This window comes from Lynx rufus, unplaced genomic scaffold (genome assembly GCF_022079265.1).
Source record: "Lynx rufus isolate CCGP_SWC_20201006 ecotype Redwood Valley unplaced genomic scaffold, mLynRuf1.p SCAF_8, whole genome shotgun sequence".
NCBI lineage: Eukaryota > Metazoa > Chordata > Mammalia > Carnivora > Felidae > Lynx > Lynx rufus.
Window position 1 is genome coordinate 8,712,812 of NW_025814896.1, and position 18,765 is coordinate 8,731,576.

General features: G+C 43.9%; 1 long non-coding RNA gene across 1 annotated transcript in view; it reads right to left on the reverse strand.

Annotated features, from left to right (window-relative positions):
• The window catches only part of LOC124503477 (uncharacterized), a 58,284-nt gene that overhangs the window by 23,422 nt on the left and 16,097 nt on the right, over positions 1-18,765 (reverse strand). The window contains exon 2 of the long non-coding RNA XR_006960183.1: positions 14,759-14,827. This is a non-coding gene — a long non-coding RNA (uncharacterized LOC124503477). The remainder of the gene's footprint in view (positions 1-14,758; positions 14,828-18,765) is intronic.

An 18,765-nucleotide genomic window follows, 5' to 3' on the forward strand; every position in this document is an offset into this window, starting at 1 on the left:
ATTCTGCGTAACTTTAACGCAGTCCTATGATTTTTAAAGTACGGTATGCCAGAGAACAGCAAATGTCTGAGATGAAAAAAAAAAAAAAGGCCACAAACTCACACCTGCCATTACTGTTTCTCACTTAAGGGCCTTCCTAATTCAGGAGGAAACCATTCGGGCCCTTTAGAGCAGCTAGGATGAAACGTATTTATAGGAAATTGCTCGCTGTATCACAGCCGTTTGTGTATGCCCACGCCCCTCCCGCCCAGAAGCAATGCTCTCTAAACTGGTTTCTTTCATCAAGATGTAAACATCAACCAGTGTTCCATAAAAGGGGAAAAAAAAAAAAAGAATACAGGCTGACACGCAAAATGGCAAACTTCTAATAGCAGGTGATGTTAGAAGCAAAACCAGCACGCGTGATTAGAACGCGAGTGCGCCTAGTTCTTAAGGCTCGGAGCACCAGACTCACAAAAAAGCGAGTCTGTGGAAAAGACGTGTACTTCTGCCTTTTCCCTCCCCTTTATGTCATTTTACTTTAAGTCCAGGCATGTATCTTTCTTTCTGCCTCTTTTTTTTTTTTTAACCTGGCAATCCAAGTGTTGGATTTGTTTGTTATTATTTTTTAAATATCCAATACGTTCGAGTCTCTTCTGCCACCATTGCTTTCTGCTTAATGCTATTAATTATATTCTTGTTCAGTCTGCTATAAGCTGGCCCTATCGGCAGAGATTCGAGGGAGATTTGAAAGAGCGAGCATATTTATCAAAGGAGAAAAAATGAAGAAAATAAAGACGGCACGAGAGCATATTGGATATATAAACTGTTCCTTCTGAAAAGATAAATGATTTGGTAATGAATAGATCCTTTAGGCCATAAAAAATCCATTTATTTTCTTTTGAATTTGAATAGAAGAGATTTGCATTTTTCCTGAGCAGTTACACTTAAATTAAAATGCAGAGCATGACTCTAGCATACGATCAAACTAAATAATAACTGGGGCCTACTGTATTATTCATAAAAACAAAATTAATAGTGTGGGGACAGGAAGCATTTTGGCTGGAAAAAAATGGACATCGCCACCAAACACCTACTTGTCGGTGGAAAAAATTCTACAAATTGGTAATAGAAGTTTGGCATTTATTCTTACGTTATTAGGGGAGGAGGGGGATGGGATGGGCAACGTGTTTATCTTGTATGCAATGCCTAAAATGTCTGCTTTTTTGATAGCAAAATATTAAGAATGTTTCTCTGTATTTTTGATGTCTAATTATGTAACAGTCAACAGTTTTGGGGTTTTTTTTTTCCCTCAAAGCAGAGTAGAATCATGATTCCCGCCCCTCCCCCACCCCCCCCGCCCTCCAAAATAAATATTTCAAGTAAACGTCTTGCTGGGGTTAGTCTGACGACCAGGATTGGCCGAGAGCAGCAAGATTGAGCAATGACCCTCCATAATCTTATGTCTTTTCCTTTCTCGGAATCTTCCCCTCCCCCACTCCACGTGCCCAGGAGAAAGTATTCCGATGTCTTTGATTGTCACCATCCTACAGTAGAGAGTTTGCCGAGAGACAGTCTCTCTAGAGAGTCGTCCCTGCTAGTCTGGTGACGACAAAGAACAAAATACAAGCTCTAAGGGAAGGCTCAGAAATAGCACGGTCTTAAAAATCAGGAAGAGAGAGAGAGAGCACGTAAATTTCTTTGAGTTGGGGTAATAATCTAAGATAAGAGGATCTCCAAGGTACACATTCCAAACTTAAAGGAAAGAAAGAAAGAAAGAAAGAAAGAAAGAAAGAAAGAAAGAGGTGTGGCAAAATCAAGATGCATACAGAGACCAGGCAGGTAGAGAGAGAGGTGAGCCAGGCAGCCAGGTGGGGGCCAAGTCGGTCTGGAGGAGGGGCCACCGTTCCTCACCCCTGGCCCCCTATTGCCATGGGGCTGTGAGTTCAGACTTGGTTTGGCCAAAGCTCACGTTTCGTTGAGAAAAGCCAGAAATCCCGATCTTTATGTAAAGGTTACTTGAAAAATGCTGGCCACTATTTCAAAACGTTTAAATACCACCTGAGCAAAACAAAACAAAGCAAAACACGCGTGTGGGCCCCCTTGGCCACAGCTTTGCTGTGGCTACTTCTGGACAACATGAGAATCCAGGAAGGATTGTTCAGAGCCTATACTTACACCCTTCGGTTACCTATTAATAGCTCCTGAATAACTCTGGCTGATTAGATAGATACTGACTGATAGCGTGGATACTTCACTCTTTAACTTTGTCATTTGCCATGTATTCACTCACCTAGATTTGTTTGTTTGTTTGAATGTTTTATTATTCATTTATGAGAGAGGCAGAGCATGAACAGGGAGGGGCAGAGAGAAAGAGACACACACACAGAATCTGAAGCAGCTCCAGGCTCTGAGCCGTCAGCACAGAGCCCCACGCAGGGCTCAAACTCATGAACTGGGAGATCATGACCGGAGCTGAAGTCAGACGCTTAACCGAGCGAGCCACCCAGGCACCCCACACTCAACTAGGTTTTATTGAATATTTACTAGATGCCGGGAACTAGGCATTGTATAGTGTGCTCTTGTCGAAAGGGAAACCCAGCATTAGAAACCCATTCTTTGGGACATGCCCAGTCAATAATGCCAGGAAAGTTCTATAAAGCAGGCTTGGAAGATGCTATTCACTCTTACATTAGCAACTTGCTCGTTGTACGTGAAGTAATTAAATCCTTGATTCAATAGATCGATTCATATCTACTTGAGGACACTCATTTAGGATTCCCAAACCTTGGAAATCTTAGAAAAGATGAAACTCGGGGCACCTGGGTGGCGCAGTCGGTTAAGCACCCGACTTCAGCCAGGTCACGATCTCGCGGTCCGGGAGTTCGAGCCCCGCGTCAGGCTCTGGGCTGATGGCTCAGAGCCTGGAGCCTGTTTCCGATTCTGTGTCTCCCTCTCTCTCTGCCCCTCCCCCATTCATGCTCTGTCTCTCTCTGTCCCAAAAATAAATAAACGTTGAAAAAAAAATTAAAAAAAAAAAAAGAAAAGATGAAACTCTGTCTCATCTGTGTTTGTGGTACAGTACTGAGCTCGGATTTGACCTCTACGCTGCTTAAAACACGAGTAATTCCCTGAAAGAGACATTCACGTTTATCGTTTGGTATTATGTGGACAAAATGGAAAATTAACTGGTTTCTGTATTGTAGGCATTTTTCTCCCCTCTGGAAGTGATCCACTTCACAAAAGAACTCATCTTTTTCCCTAGGGATAGTAATACTTTTAAAGTGGAGATCGAGAGTGGTCTTATAAATGGTTTAAAAATTGCAGGTACCAAAAGAAGCAATTTCTTGCACATTTGGAATGGGGGTCATTTGGTATAACCTTTCCAGAAGGCAATTTGGCAGTATGAAGGCATATATAAAATACAAGTACCCTTTGATACGGATTTCTTGCCTTTAGAGATTTACCTTAAGGAAAACCTCTCTCAAGTGTGAAGAACTACTCACACGAGTGTGTTTGAGCAAGGCCCAATCTGGAATAATCATAAACTGCAAACAACTGGGAGGTCCCCCCAAAGCGGACAAAGGGTTACAGACCCTGCGACCAAGCCACACAGTGGAATATTTGAAGCCATCGGCAAAAATAATGTCTGCCTATGTTTATTATTGCAGAAAAACGGTCTCCGACATACAGCACAGAATTCGTGTGCAATTACTGTCGGAAAAGTCAAGAATGATGGTCACAAGATGTTGGGAGCGCGCTTTCCTGTGTGGTAGAATCTTCCTGATTTTTACTCTCCGCGTACTTTTCTCTACGGCTGAACACAGGTGGCTTAAACAATAAGAAAGTTCTCTTTTCCAAAGAATTAGGGATGCATTAGGCAGAGAAACGACGTAGGGCAGGGTAGGGAAGAGAAAAAGCAAAGAAGTAGAAATAAGAAAGCTGAATAAATAACTTTCTCGATTAAAGAATAGTGTTGACCCCTATTAGGGGTCAGAGGTTAGAACGGTTCACACTTAGGGTACACAGCCACCTCCCAGTACCTCCGCCTGGGGCAGGACAGCATTTCCCTGAATGCCCCCCACCCCTGCTAAAAGGACAGAGAGCCATTTTATCACACTGTACAAGCCACGCTCAGCGCCTTTTTATTATTTTCTTACAGATCTAGTTCCTGTTCACCAGATCTTCTGTGTTGTCGATCAGCTTTTAAAGCCACCTCTGCCAACCACAAGAATCAGCTGAAAAACTCATGAGACGGCTATTCGCTTGCCTTCCCTCCTGGATTACAAACCCTCCCAGCTCACAGGAAGGTAGGTGCCTTCTGGTTCAGGTGCACATACTCAACGTTTGCTTGAGTTCTTGCAGATATATAGCAAATCAGCTAGAGGGTTCCAGACTATGTTAGCCATGATAGAATGAATATACAACAACGATTGCTGTGGTCCAATCAGCGGAGGAAACTTGCTGTGGATTTTCAAAGGGAGGAGGTTGTGTTTCCTGAATCTATTGACCGTGGAACTAGTCCCTCCCCAAAGAACAACTCAGTTCTTCAAAAGGATAATAATGAGTGAGTCATCCTTGCCTTAAAAAAAAAAAAAAAAATTTCCTGGGGCGCCTGGGTGGCTCAGTAGGTTAAGTGTCCGACTTCAGGTCAGGTCATGATCTCACGGCTGGCGAGTTCCAGCCCCACTCGGGCTCTGTGCTGACAACTGGGAGTCTGGAACCTGCTTCCGATTCTGTGTCTGTCTTTCTCTGCCCCCTCCCCTATTCCCGCGCTGTCTCTTTCTCTCTCTCTCTCTCTCTCTCTCTCTCTTTCTCTAATACAAACAAACATTAAAAAATTGTTTTTGAATTCCTTATTTTTTATGTTCTACTATTTCCTGCTGATCCACAACTATTTTATTTCTTCACCCCACCACATGTGCAAAAATTTTTGTATAAGGGACGGTTCGGAAAAACGGAAACTGTTTGTAAAGGCATGTATACGTGTGTCATCAAAGTGAAAAGAAGTTTATTGCACGGGGTGGGATGTATTTTCATGACATGATCTGCCCACCTTGACGGATTCTAGGGGCCATGATGAGGGATGAGAACATGCCTGACATGGAATAAGTACCAATAAGTATTATAACAAACACAACCATTCCCATAACTATAGTAACTCAGTGAGATGGGCCTTGTTGGCTCACTCAGTTGACAGGCGAGAACACAGAGATCCAGAGCAATTAAGCCAAGTCGTCGCACAAATTCCCACAGCAGTAAAGTCTGAATGAAACACAAAAACCCAGATCAACTGATCCAAGAGTTCAAACCAGAATACCTTTTTTTTTTTTTTTTTAATGCTGATGTATATAATGTACGTAATGTTTATTTTGGGAGGGAGAGCGTGAGCAGGGGAGGGGCAAAGAGCGAGGGAGAGACAGAATCCCAAGCAGGCTCTCTGCACTATCAGCACAGAGCCCAACTCGGGGGCTGGAGCTCAGGAACCGGGAGATCACGACTTGATCTGAAATCAAGAGTCCAACACTTGAGCCACCCAGGCGCCCCACCAGAAAAACTTTTAATGAACGTAGCCCTGGGCCCAGCAGAAAGCAAAATCTCACGGGCTCCCTATTATTAGGCTCACGTTGTGCTAAATGCTTTATTTGAGGGAGTGGTTCTCTGGGCTAGATCGGACTTCAGTCCCACAGACGAAGGACTCAAGAACCAGCTCTGAATGCAGCACAGGTTTATAACCACCTGCAACAGTGACATAAATCCCGTAAGCATGGACAGGATCTCCTCCAATACAAAGCACTCACTCATTCACTCATCCACTCAATTTCCTTTTCATCAACAACTGTTATCTTTTTTTTTTTTTTTTTTTTTTAAGGAATCTCTGTGCCCCAACGTGGGGCTCAAACTCCCAACCCAAGATCTAGAGTCGCACGCTCCACCGGCTGAGCCAGCCAGGCGCCTCTCTATCTCGAGTATCTAATTAGAACCTAGGTAATTGTGTCCAACCTCATGAACAGTATGTTCAGCCCACAAAGACAAGGTTCCGTGATCCTCATTCGAACACAAGGGACCAAAACATCGTGAATTAAAAGAGGCTGGAATTGAAAATTAAGTCAGGTGTTTGTTTTCGACCATAAACTTGAAGGTAACTTTAATGTGTCTTCTTTGGGTCTGAAAATGGATTTTTACTATCCAGCTACAAAGACGCAAGTGCCTCCTAGGCATAACTGATAATGTGTGAGCAGCACAGTGGAATTTAAAATAGTGGTTGCCCATACAATGTTCACGTAGCTGGTAAATCTTAGAGGAAGGTAAGATGTGAAAACCAAGGCTCTGGAGGGCTAAGTGACAGGCGTGAGGTCACACAGTCAGTGATCTTCACCCGGGTATCAGTAGGATGCTATTGCTATCATTCCTGGTGTATACCGATCATCCATATTTCCAGGTAGCTGGGACGTAATCTCTTTCTTACAAATTTGAAAGGTCTGGGGCACCTGAGTGGCTCCGTTAAGCATCTGACTTCTGCTCGGGTCATGATCTCGCAGTTCTTGAGTTGGAGTCCCGTGTCAGTGCTGACAGCTCAGAGCCTGGAGCCTGCTTCGGATTCTGTGTGTGTGTGTGTGTGTGTGTGTGTGTGTGTGTGTGTGTGTCTCTGCCCCTCCCCTGCTCACATTCTATCTCCCAAAAATAAACAAACCAAAACAAACAAACCAAAAAATACAAATTTTAAAGGTCTGGTCCACCTTCCCAAGATAGTAGGGGGCACGCATGAGATTATACATGCGTGAAAACGCCCCAGGGCGCACTGTAACACCAAATTGAGATGGAAGTCTTGCTGTCTTGAGAATATGCCAGTTCTATGTACTTTCAGTAGCATTAGATATTAAAAAAAACATATATATGAAGTTTGAAAGTAATTTTAAGATTCCTTTAAAAAAAAAGAGTTATATTGGGGCACCTGGGTGGCTCAGCCAGTTAAACGTCGACTCTTGCTTTCGGCTCAGGTCGTGATCTCACCGTTCGTGGGTTTGAGCTCAGTATCGGGCTCTGTGCGGACAGTGCGGAGCCTGCTTGGGCTTCTCTTTCCCTCTCTCTCTCTCTGCCCCCACCCCCACTCACTCAAAATAAGTAAATATTTAAGAAAGAAATAAACATAAATAAACTTTAAAACGCATTAAAAAATGAAATAAAAATGGAGAGTTACAACAGTTTTTCTTACAGAATTTGATCAACCATGATAGCCAGTAACGATGAGATTAACAATAACAGTAATGGTTAAGAATAACTAACGTGTAATGAGGGCCTATCACGTGTCTGACGCTCTGAGCACCTTGTAGGCACTATACATATGACCCTCCCATGGCTTTATGAGACGAGTACTGTTATTAGCTTTATCTCATAGATGAAGAAACCGAGAAGCAGAAGATTTAAACATTCACTGAAAGTCATGTGGTCTAAAAGAAGCTCCTAATTTGCCCTGGAGATACAAAACCCCATGAGAAGTGATCCCTGCCCTCAAAGCCGAGAGAAGGCGGCACACAGAACCTTGCCATTTGCAACGACGTGGATGGAACCGGAGTGCATTTATGCTAAGCAAAAGAAGGCAGTCGGAGAAAGACAAGCGTCATGTGACTTCACTCGTATGTGGAATTTAAGGTACAAAACAAATGAACATAAAGGAAGGGAAGCAAAAATAATATAAAAGCGGGGAGGGAGACAAACCGCAAGAGACTCTTCAATACAGAGAACATACTGAGGGTTGCTGGCCGGGTGTTGGTAGGGGGATGGGCTGGATGGGTGATGGGGCGTTACGGAGGGCACACTCGTTGGGGGGAACACTGGGTATTGGGTATAAGGGACGAATCGCTAAATTCTATTCCTGACATCATTATTACACCATATGTGAACTAACTGGGATGTAAATTTAAAAAAAAATAATAATAAACATTTAAAAAGTCAAAAAAAAAAAACCCACAAAAAACTCAGCATATAGAGCGTCTCCAAAGTGGAGAGGATGGTTGATCCCCTGCATGGCAAAGGGGGTCCACTTCTACTTGCTTCTTATATAAAAATAGTAAGAAAGACCCGAGGCTTTACTTTAAATTTGACTTGCAGATCAACAAGTCCTTTTTTAGTGTAAGTATGGCCCAACTATTGTATGCTGATAGCGCTTGGCTAAATCGTCTCTCCAATGTTTACATTCAGCGGTCACTGTCTGCCAGATTCCGCTGATTTACTGACTGGATTATTTAGTTTTGCCTAAACCAGTTTTTCCCCAACCAGAATACTTTGTTAGCATTATCTTCAAGGCCTGGTGATACGGGGCAGGCCCTGAGCCCAGGCCTCGAGACGCTTTGTATGTTTCCCTCTTCTTGCCCTTCGGGACTTTGAGACCGTCAGGTGCAGAACTTTGGGCTGCTGTCCTGGAGGATGAGGGTGACAAACCGTCCCAGCTGAGGACTCCTCGACTCCCCCCCCCAGCTGGACGTGAGAGAGGCCATCCGTCATCATCTAGCGGCTGGCCAGCTGGCCACAGATGCATGAGCGAGAGCCCAACTGTGACCGGCCTGCCTGGCTTCACCTAGAAGAAGACGACCTAGAAACTAAATGGTTGGGGAAAGGCCGTGCCTGGCTGGGCAGGAAAGGATGCGCCCGTGTGGGAGCAGAAGATACACGGAAAATCTCTCTACCTTCCTCTGAAGTTTGCTCTGAACCTAAAACGGCTCTACTACTTTTTGCAGTTATTAAAAATTAAAATACTTGTTGGTCTCTATTTTGTTATTTTTTGATGTTTTTATTCATGTTTGAGAGACGGAGAGAGCCGGGATGTGAGCGGGGGAGGGGCAGAGAGAGACAGCGGAGAATCCCAAGCAGGCCTCAGGCTCTGAGCTGTCAGCGCAGAGCTGGATGCAGGGCTTGAACTCATGGACCGCGAGATCGTGACGGGAGCCGAAGTTGGAGGCTTACCCGACTAAGCCACCCAGGCGCCCCCAAAATTAGAATAATTTTTGTAACAGTTGGTTGCTTCAAGGTTCTACATTTTGGCACGGTTCATCACACAGAAAAAGCAAACCAACATACTGAGTCAAGATACTTAGGTGGCTAGACCTTGCATTGGCCTATTGGCCTTCTTTTTTTTTTTTCTTTTTTTTTTTTCTTTTTTTTTTTTTTTTGGCCAAGGCCCAAATTCTCTCTCAGAGGCTTTGTGCTCTAAGGAACTTAAAAAAAAGAATCTAATTGCATTAATTTTTGCATTAATTTCTGTTGTTTACAGAAAAAAAATTTTTTTTCTGTTGTTTTTCACTCCTGGGATTTTTGTAACGCTCACCTCTCTCCCACAGGTATATGAATTTCCCTGTTGTTTCTTCTGTTACAGAAAACCCAGTGTATTTCACACACGAGGTTAATTACAGGGGCAATATGTACACAAGCAAAACTGTGGTTGGAAACTTTTAATTGGGCATACAAGTGGCCAGCTAGATGTTCAAATTAAATGGTTAGCCATCCAACCACTACTTTGTAACAAGCAGGGGAAATTTCTCCCCCAGCTGTTCATGATCTCCAATGGTGCCTAAAGTTCAATCTATACAACAGTCGCTGGGATAGACTATTCATTGGCTCACTCATTCATTCATTCAACACAGTTCTTTTTAAGATTATTTTCAAGTAATCTCTACCCCCAACGCGGGGCCTGAACTCACAACCCTGAGATCGAGAGTCATGTGCTCCACTGACTGGGCCAGCCAGGCGCCCCCATCAACACAGTTCTTGATCGCCTACTATGCGCCAGGCATTTTGCCAGGATGTGTGGGATAGAGCGAGGAACCCAACCTGGCGGTTCCATGGCGTCACGAAGCCTGTGTTCTACACCCCGAAGGCTCTGACTTTGTGAAGTTTCGCGGCTAAGGTCAAGTCTAGGAAACTTTATTAGGCACCTACACACCTACACTGTCGGGCGGAACGAGACCAAAGAAAGAATGGTTACATGCTATCTTGGCAATTCTTTATGATACCAGATAACGCATTTTCCTGATAGGTTTGCTTTTTCATGCCGTTACCTGAGTTTTGAATAAACAAAGAATATACCGTCTTGGGCACTGAAGATACATCCAAACCACACGGTGCGCTATGTGGGGGCCCGAAGCTGAACGCACACTCAGTGCAACTGGAGAATCGTTAATAAACACCCACCTAACTGAGGCCTCTTGAGTCCTAACTCAAAAGAAAGTGGACTTGGGCGCCTGGGTGGCTCAGTCGGTTAAGCCTCCGACTTCGGCTCAGGTCATGATCTCGCGGTCCGTGAGTTCGAGCCCCGCGTCGGGCTCTGGGCTGATGGCTCAGAGCCTGGAACCTGCTTCCGATTCTGTGTCTCCCTCTCTCTCTGCCCCTCCCCCGTTCATGCTCTGTCTCTCTCTGTCTCAAAAATAAATAAACGTTAAAAAAAAAAAATTTAAAAAAAAAGTGGACTTAAAAAAAAATTCTTTTTTTGAGATATCACTGACATATCACATTATGTTAATTGCAGGCATACAACATGATGATTCAGTATTTGTATATATTGTGAAATGGTCACCACACGAAGGCTCCTTAACATCCATCACCACACACAGTTACAAATGTTTTTTTTGTGACGAAAACCTCTTTAAGATCTGCTCTGCGCAACTTTCCGATAGGCAACGCGGTATTGTTAACTAACAGTCACCACATCCCCAGGACTTATTTAGTAATTAGTAATCTTTGGTTTGAATTATTTGGATGGCTATCTCAGTTTTCCCCCGTCATCATGACAGGAAGTGGGCAAATGGGTGTCTAGATTGTTCAGCCAACAAATAATTTTGGAGCAACGGCCGACAAATGGGTGTTGTTCCCACTGCTGGGGACAGAGCAGTGAAGAACACAAGACAAAAACTCTGCCCTCGTGGAGCAGACATGTTTAAGCTGAGGCAATGGGTTAACACAGTAAATAAGAAAAATACGTATCACTGGCGATTATAGTAAGCGCTCTCTAGGAGTATCCGTGTATTCCGCCGTGATGCTGGACACATGCTATTTTTTTTCTAATTTTTAAAACGTTTATTTACTTTTGAGAGACAGAGAGAGAGAGAGAGATAGCATGAGCAGGGGAGGGGCAGAGAAAGAGGGAGACACAGAATCCGAAGCAGGCTGCAGGCTCCGGGCTGTCAGCACAGAGCCCGACGCGGGGCTCGAACCCACAAACGGTGAGATCATGACCTGAGCTGAAGTCGGACGCTTAACCGACTGAGCCACCCAGGCGCCCCATGACACATGATATTTACTGTGGGACTGCCAAATACTCCCGATATAATCCTAATCGTCTTTTTTTTTGGTAACAATTTATCTCTTAAGTATGAATTTCACTGTTTGATCCTTTATGATTTTTTTAATGTTTATTTATTTTTGAGAGAGACAGCGTGAGCGGGGGAGGGGGCAGAGAGAGACAGACACACACACAGAATCCGAAGCAGGCTCCAGGCTCTGAGCTGTCAGCACAGACCCTAATGCGGGTGTCGAACCCAAAAACCATGAGATCGTGACCTGAGCCGAAGTCGGCTACTTAACCCTTAACCGATTGAGCCACCCAGGCGCCCCGTGTCTTTTTTTTTTTTTTTTTTTTTTAATAGCGAAGCAGATGCTGACCACAATGTCTGTCTTTGTTCAGTTCAGATTGACAGACGCGTGCTGAGCTCTGACAAGCACAGGGAGGTGAGAGGAACATTGGTGAAGAACACATTTCCTGCCCCTAGGGAGAGGCAGGTCCACAAGTAAATAGTTTCAATATAACTTGGTTGGCCCTTCCTAGAGCTAACTGTGACACCGACGTTGTTTTCTGGAAACTGCTGAGTTTCCTCTTGAAGTATAGGAGGGAGTGTCCAGTCAAGAGGCATGGAAAGGACATTCCAGGTGGCTAAAAACAGCATGAGCAAAGGCCAGGGGGCCAGCACCTGCTCCGTAGGAAAGCCAGCAGTAGAGACGGGTAGCTCTCTGATGGCCACAGATCACAAAATGTGAATGGATATTGCCACAATAGGGGAAGCTAAGACTGCAAAAGCTTTTCTATAGTGAATCCAAAGTTCAGCACGCCACAGTATTTACTTTCGTCGAACTCTTTGACAGATAAGTGTAATGCAAAAATAAAACCATCTGTTTTTTTTTATAGGAAGGGGCTTTATTTGTTTAATGCTTTTTTGATTTCTATTTATTTTGAGAGAGAGAGAGAGGGAGGGAATCCCAAGCAGGCTCTGCACTGTCAGCACAGAGCCCACCAGGGGGCTCAAATCTATGACCCTCGAGGCCATGACCCAATCTGAAGTCGGATGCTCAACCGACTGAGCCACGCAGGTGCCCCTCAAACCACCTCTTTTTCACTCCCATTGAAATCTTTTCCCTTTTCAAAATCTTTTAAACAAAATTCCTCTTTACCATGGAATCCATTCTGTTGATTGAAGAAAAGATCTCTCCTAAAGAAAAACCATCTTTGATCTCACTTGACAAAAAGAACTAATCAAACAATACAGTCTATGAGGGGCAGGAAAAAAAAAAAAGCAAGCTTCTTTGAGCCACATCAAATATATGACAGAGAAAATGCTTTATTTAAATGCTGAAAACTAACACAAACCAGCTTGAAATGTAATAACCTCTGCTGAATAAGTGAAACCACATGTTGGTCTGACATGAGTTTCTAAGGCACAATTAAAGGTCACTTCGTGTGCACACATCTTATTCTGCACTGAGAGGCTTGAATGTGTTGCCAGTGTTTTTGGCCACTGTGGGGCAGGTGCTGCAACCTGGCACAGTCCACCTACCGGGATGAAGTTAATAAACACTCCACAAACCCGAAGCCTGAAATCCAACCATCCCAGAAACCCACCAGCCCGGGATTTCAGCTGTCCCTGCCCCGAAGTCCTAGGAGACAAGAACTAAATGCGTTTGGCAATCCTTGCTAATTCAGAGCCAAGAGCCCTCCCACGGAAGTGGCTTTGCTCAAAAATGAAAACACAGTTTTCTTTCTACTCTGCCCACCTTTACCTTCACCGGGCTCCTGGGTCCACAAGGAGAAGTTTGGGTGCTCCCCTTGGGAGCATGGGGTGGTCCAGCCCCAGGAGGTGCACTTGAAGTGATCTCCAGGCAGCTGGCCGGTTTCAGTTCAAGAGTCTTTCATGGAAAGACAGAGTATTTGGAAAGTGACTTTTCAAAACGGTCTTCCCCACCCCCACCCCCGTTTGTCCCCCCTTTCCAAGTCCCTTTAAGAAAGGATGTGCTGGAGGAAGACTTCAAAGTCGTTCTTTCAAAAGGGAAATCACATCTAGAAAGCTTTTTTCAGAATGAGAAACAAATTATTTGATTTGAAAGAGAAGTAAATCTTCAGAGCAATGAGGGAGGATCAAAGAGTCAGTTCGTGTGAACTTAAGAAGTGACCCTTTCCAGTGGAACGTGACTTTACTCTTTCCATGCACTCAACGCATTTTGGAGATAGTGAGTTTGCTAGAGAATCAAAATAAAGAAGCTAATCTGCGTTCCAGAAAATCACGTGATCTCTCCCTCCCTCCCTCTCTCTCTCCCTCTCTCCTCCCCCTCCCTCCAGCCAGGCTGTGTGCCCCAACTTTAACACAGTCACCGTGGCCCCTGCAGCGTGTTGCGAGGTGCAGGTCTTTGCACACTTGGGGGAAATTCGTGGGTGGGGGAGACAGAAAACGGCTGAGAATCAGGCCAACCGAGCGAGCAGCTGAGTCCCCAGAGTCCCCACCCCACCCCACCCCCCCCTCCGCCACCCAACCCACGCCCTCCGCCCCCGCCCTCGCCCTCCGCGCTGCAGTCCAGCCCTCTCCCCGCCTCCTGCTCTCCGGACCCAACAGGTGAGCCCACCCCACAGCAGATGGTTCAGGAATCTTGGCGTGTTTTCTTTGTATTTTCAATTATTCAAGCCATACCTAAATACCTCCTTCTTGTAAAAAAAAAAAAAAAAAAGTAAAATCTCAAAGCCAAGCACCCCCCTTCCCACCCCACCCCTCTGTGAGGGGTGAAATCATCTGCTAAGTGTATTTTCCTTTCCTAAGTTCTAGCTTCCTGGTTTCCCCTCCATACCCGGAGCGATTCTCAATATACCTTAAGGCGATATAAATGTAGATATTATCTATCAACATAAATGGAAGAAGGAATTAGCACACTTAAAAGCAGAAAATTTTGACATAAATAAGAAACAACCAAAAAAACAAAAAACAAAACCCAATATCAATTCCTGGTTCTAAAAAGTCCAATAAAGTTATGACACATATTTGGCTGGAATGGGTAAGAAAGACGAGAAAGTACTCACAACAACATCAAGAATAGAAAAACAAATGTAATTACACGCCGAGAGCAGACTTTTTACATTTGTAGATATTCCTATGTTCCACTTGGCTTGAAAACCTACCTTTGTCTAAGGGGGGGGGAAATGAATGACCAAATTAGCCCAGTAAGGTGTCCTGTTTACATCTGGAAGCTGTTACTTTTCCTTACCTGCTTGTTGGATGCAGGTACCTGTTAAATGCTCACTGTAGGAAATTGGGGGACGGGGGGGGGGGGGGGGGGGGGGGGGCAGGGGAAGCACTTACTTTTCTCATGAACTTGGATATTAGGAGACCAGATGGGACCAAGAGCCTAGAATTTCATACATAAAAATAATATCAAGCTTTTAGAAGTTTCTGTGGTAGGTAAGTCACGATATGGATGAGTTAAGTTTTCTCAAGAATCACTGATTTTTAACACATTTTGAGACTCTTACTATTTAATCCGGTTCCAGACTGAAGCAAGTCGGTACGTTAGCTTTACTGGCAGTTTCTGAACAGATAACCTGAAAGGGAATGCAAACACAATGGTCAGGTTTTATCGAGGGCTTGGTGTGTGCCAGACATCATACTATACAGAATCCAACGATGTTTTTTCCCCTTATATTTTAACTGGGAACCTCACAATTTCACCCCCAGGGTTCTGTACCTGTTTCACATAGATGGCGCTTAGGAAGAGTGGGTGTTTAAGGTAGGAAAAACATCAAATGCCCTCAGGAAAGATGACTACGGGATTTTAGGAAACTCAGGGAGTGTCAGCGAGGGGAGGTTTACCTAACCGGAAGTTTAGGGAATAAGAATAGAAAGCCCTTACTCAGCCCAGAACTGGCACTTGGGAAAGGTCCCTATAAGTCACCGTCCATTATGGTGAGGATTACTCCGTCTCTCCCTCCGCTCCATTAGAAGAAAATTCTTTTCCTTTTTCTCTTTCTTGTCTCCCTCCCCTCCTCCCCCAACCAAAACTGGACTGACTACTGGTTAATCCACTCAGAAGACCTGATTGGCTGTGAATGCCACATTTGCATCCCAAAGGAGAAGAATTCTCCGCGCTGCAGCTATTCAGGGTAGGTGTGGAGAAAGGTTCTGGAGGCTCTGGACCCTTCCAAACTCCTCCCACCCGCCCCACCCCCCATCCCTCTCCACTCGCCCACCTCAGGAAGCCGTTTGCACTGTCACCACTGCCCTCCTATCCCCATCCAGAGACACCAGGCAGAAGTCTGTGGGGTCCTGGGCCCAGAATCACTGAGATTCACTTCAGCGAATATTCTAGAAGGGCAGAATTCTAGTTCTCCGAGCGTTGTGTGGTTGTAAACCACCCCCCAAGCTGGAATCCAGGCCTTTCTTTCTTTCTTTCTTTCTTTCTTTCTTTCTTTCTTTCTTTCTTTCTTTCTCTTTTTTTCTCTTTCTCTTTCTTAATTCTTCTCTTCTCTTCCTTCTCTTCTGTTTCTTTTCCATTTTGGTCCTGCCTGGTTCTAGGTGTGTGTGTTACCTGTTTCCACACCAACTGCCATTTGCTACAGGGAGACTCATTCTTTGAAAGGCCCCTAATTGCTTTCTGTTAAAGGGCGTGTATGTCCCTTTTGATGTGATAAGAAAAACACGAACCATTTTCCTTTCTTGAAACCATAACTCCCTTGCCTTTTTAAAACAAACTTTTCTGTGAGCAGGGAGAAAAAACAACCCACCTGCATTTATTTCCTAAATTCTGTAAAGTTGGAGAGCCAGCCGTGTTGTCCTAACTCAGATAAGTTTTCTCTTTATTTTGTTGTTTTGAGTGAATTTGGTGCTACTTCAGAAATCCTTCTATGGGTAGTAAGATGCTTCTGGCTGACCTTTCCAAATCCTTTCTAATAATGTGAGCTTTGTTGTAAATGTGAAATCAATCAAGAAGCAGGAATACATTAGCTTACCGCCCGTGTTTTATAGTTTCCCCTTCTCAGGCTTGTTATTTTCAGAGAACACACATTGAGCAACTTGTTTCTGAATTAAAGTATTGCCCAATCTGCTTGCTTTCTTAAGAATTACACTAAACCACTAAACTAGGTATGTATGGGATCCTGGTTTTGAAGAAGGCAGCCGTGAACTTTTAAAGTTTAGTCTGCCAAGATGAGTCAGTGTGATGGATTCATTAATTAGTAAAAGCCATCCTCTGAAATTACCTTACATTAATCACAATTCATGAAAAATATATTCAATTAGTTTGAAGATATAGATTTGACAAACTATCCCTTCTTCGGAGACCACAGTCAATTTTATTAACTCTTGCTGGATAAATCATTTATGTTCAGCCCGAAATGACGGGTGGTTGAGGGAATTCCCAAAAGGACAACGGACTCCTTCTGGCAAAGCTAAAAGCCGAGGCAGAGACAGGGAGGCCGGGGGAAGCAGGAAATGAGATCCTGACGGTTCTGGATATGCTGGTATCTGTTGCCACTTGTACCAAAGGCATCCACTTGAATTGGGTTTTTCTGAGTCAAAGGCTGGTGAAAATATAGAAACCCACATAGGCAGGAAAACCCCAGCTGCCAGAACTCAACCTTTTACTTAAGGGTGGCTAATGCCTGTCCAGGACCAAAATAAACAGATCCCCTGGAGAAAAGGTGGACTGAGGGGTCACCTGGAGTCCGGGACGTCCACCTTTGCGTGACCCACATCCTATGCCTGCAAAATCGTACACGTTATAGATCTTAAAATCTCACCTCCCGGTGGACCCACTTTACAGATGAGGAAACTAAAGGTCCTAGAGGATCAGTGCAAAATTACATGGCGAAGTCAGGACCAGAACCCAAGGACCCTGAGGCAAGCGAAAGAGCTTTCCTCAGCCTAAATTTCCCTTCGTATAATGACAGAGCTGGGATAAACAAAATTGTATGATTTCCAATTCTCAAGGGCTGTGGTTTTAGTACTTTGACTTCAGGTCGACTTTCTCAAGAATGTCACTGAGCCTGAGTATTTATATGCATATATACATATATAAATATACATATATATTTATATGTGCATACATATATATATACATATATGTATATACACATGAAAATATGATACTTCAATTTAAAGTTCTATAGAAACAAAGCTTAAATGATTTGCATATGACAATTTTTAAAACCTATTTCTCATGCGTCCACTTCCTATTACTACATTTTTTGACCTACTGACTATAGAAGAAAAAAAGGGAAGCCGGATGTTTCTGCAGATTTTTAATTCTCCATTTTTGAGATAGTATGAAAATGATTAGAGAAATAAGGGAAAAGAGTGAGTCTCCTAAAAACACACCTCATCCTTGTACTGCAACGATTGAAATATCTAGACCTTCTTAGACAAGAAAATGCTGCCGGATGGATCAGTCCAAGTAGCAGAACAGTGAACTGTAGTGAATTCATCTCCTAAAGATAGTTCACTGTCAGTGGAGTGTGGTTCCCGAGTTCACTTGTGAGCCGAGAGATTAATCAGAAATGTAGTTAGGAGTAGGATTTGGAGAGATGTTTAAAAAGAGGCAGAAAATGCACATAGATAATGTGATTGGAGGAACTCTTTCCCTTTCTTGACATGCTAGACATTTTGTAAAGTGCCAAACCCTCTCGAGTATTAATGCGTTCTCAAGTACTCTGGATTATTAAGAGACGGGAAGAGAGAGAGAGAGAGAGAGAGAGAGAGAGAGAGAGCACTGTGCCACAGACTGGAAAATGGTACATGCAGAGCCACTGAAACACAAAGGAAGCTTCCATATTTAGAAGCAGGAGTAGTTTGGAAAGACCACCGTTGGAAATGAATCTACTGTTTCCTTAACTTGGAAACTCTGAGCTCTGGATCACTCTCCCCCGTACCAGGCTTCAGTTCTGCACCTGAGGAAGTTAAATCTGAGGCTGAGCCATCCCTGGGCTGAGCCTGTCCTCCGCCCAAACCTCCCCTGCATCAAGGATCCTCACCCCGGTTCAAAAAAGGAAAGTGTGTTTTGCGGTCGTTCAAATGCCGCCTTGTGAGCAAATACGTAGCAAGGAATGGTACCTTTTAGGATGAATTTACAGAGCAACTGAACTTAGCTGAACTTTTTTCTTTTCTTTCTTTCGTTCTGAAGGCCTCTGGGGAAGTTGATAAAGTTATGATTTATCGTTTGGCAAGGGACATTCCAAAACAGCAGTCTGTTTAATTTTACTTTTTTTTTTTTTTTAAAGACAAGCAAAGGTCATAGAGACCAACTCAACTTTTAATCTAACTTCAGGAGGATTGTTTGGAAAAAGAGGGGTATTTAGGGGTGCCTGGCTGGCTCAGCCGGGAGAGCATAGGACCCTTGATCTTGGGGTGGTGTGGGGCCTCGAGGTTACTAAAAAAAAAATAGAAGAAAGAAAGAAAGAAAGAAGAAAGAAAGAAAGAAAAGAAGGAAGGGTATTTAGAGAAATCTGGAGCCTTTTATTTGTGAAGAATAATTTCAAAAAATAATTTA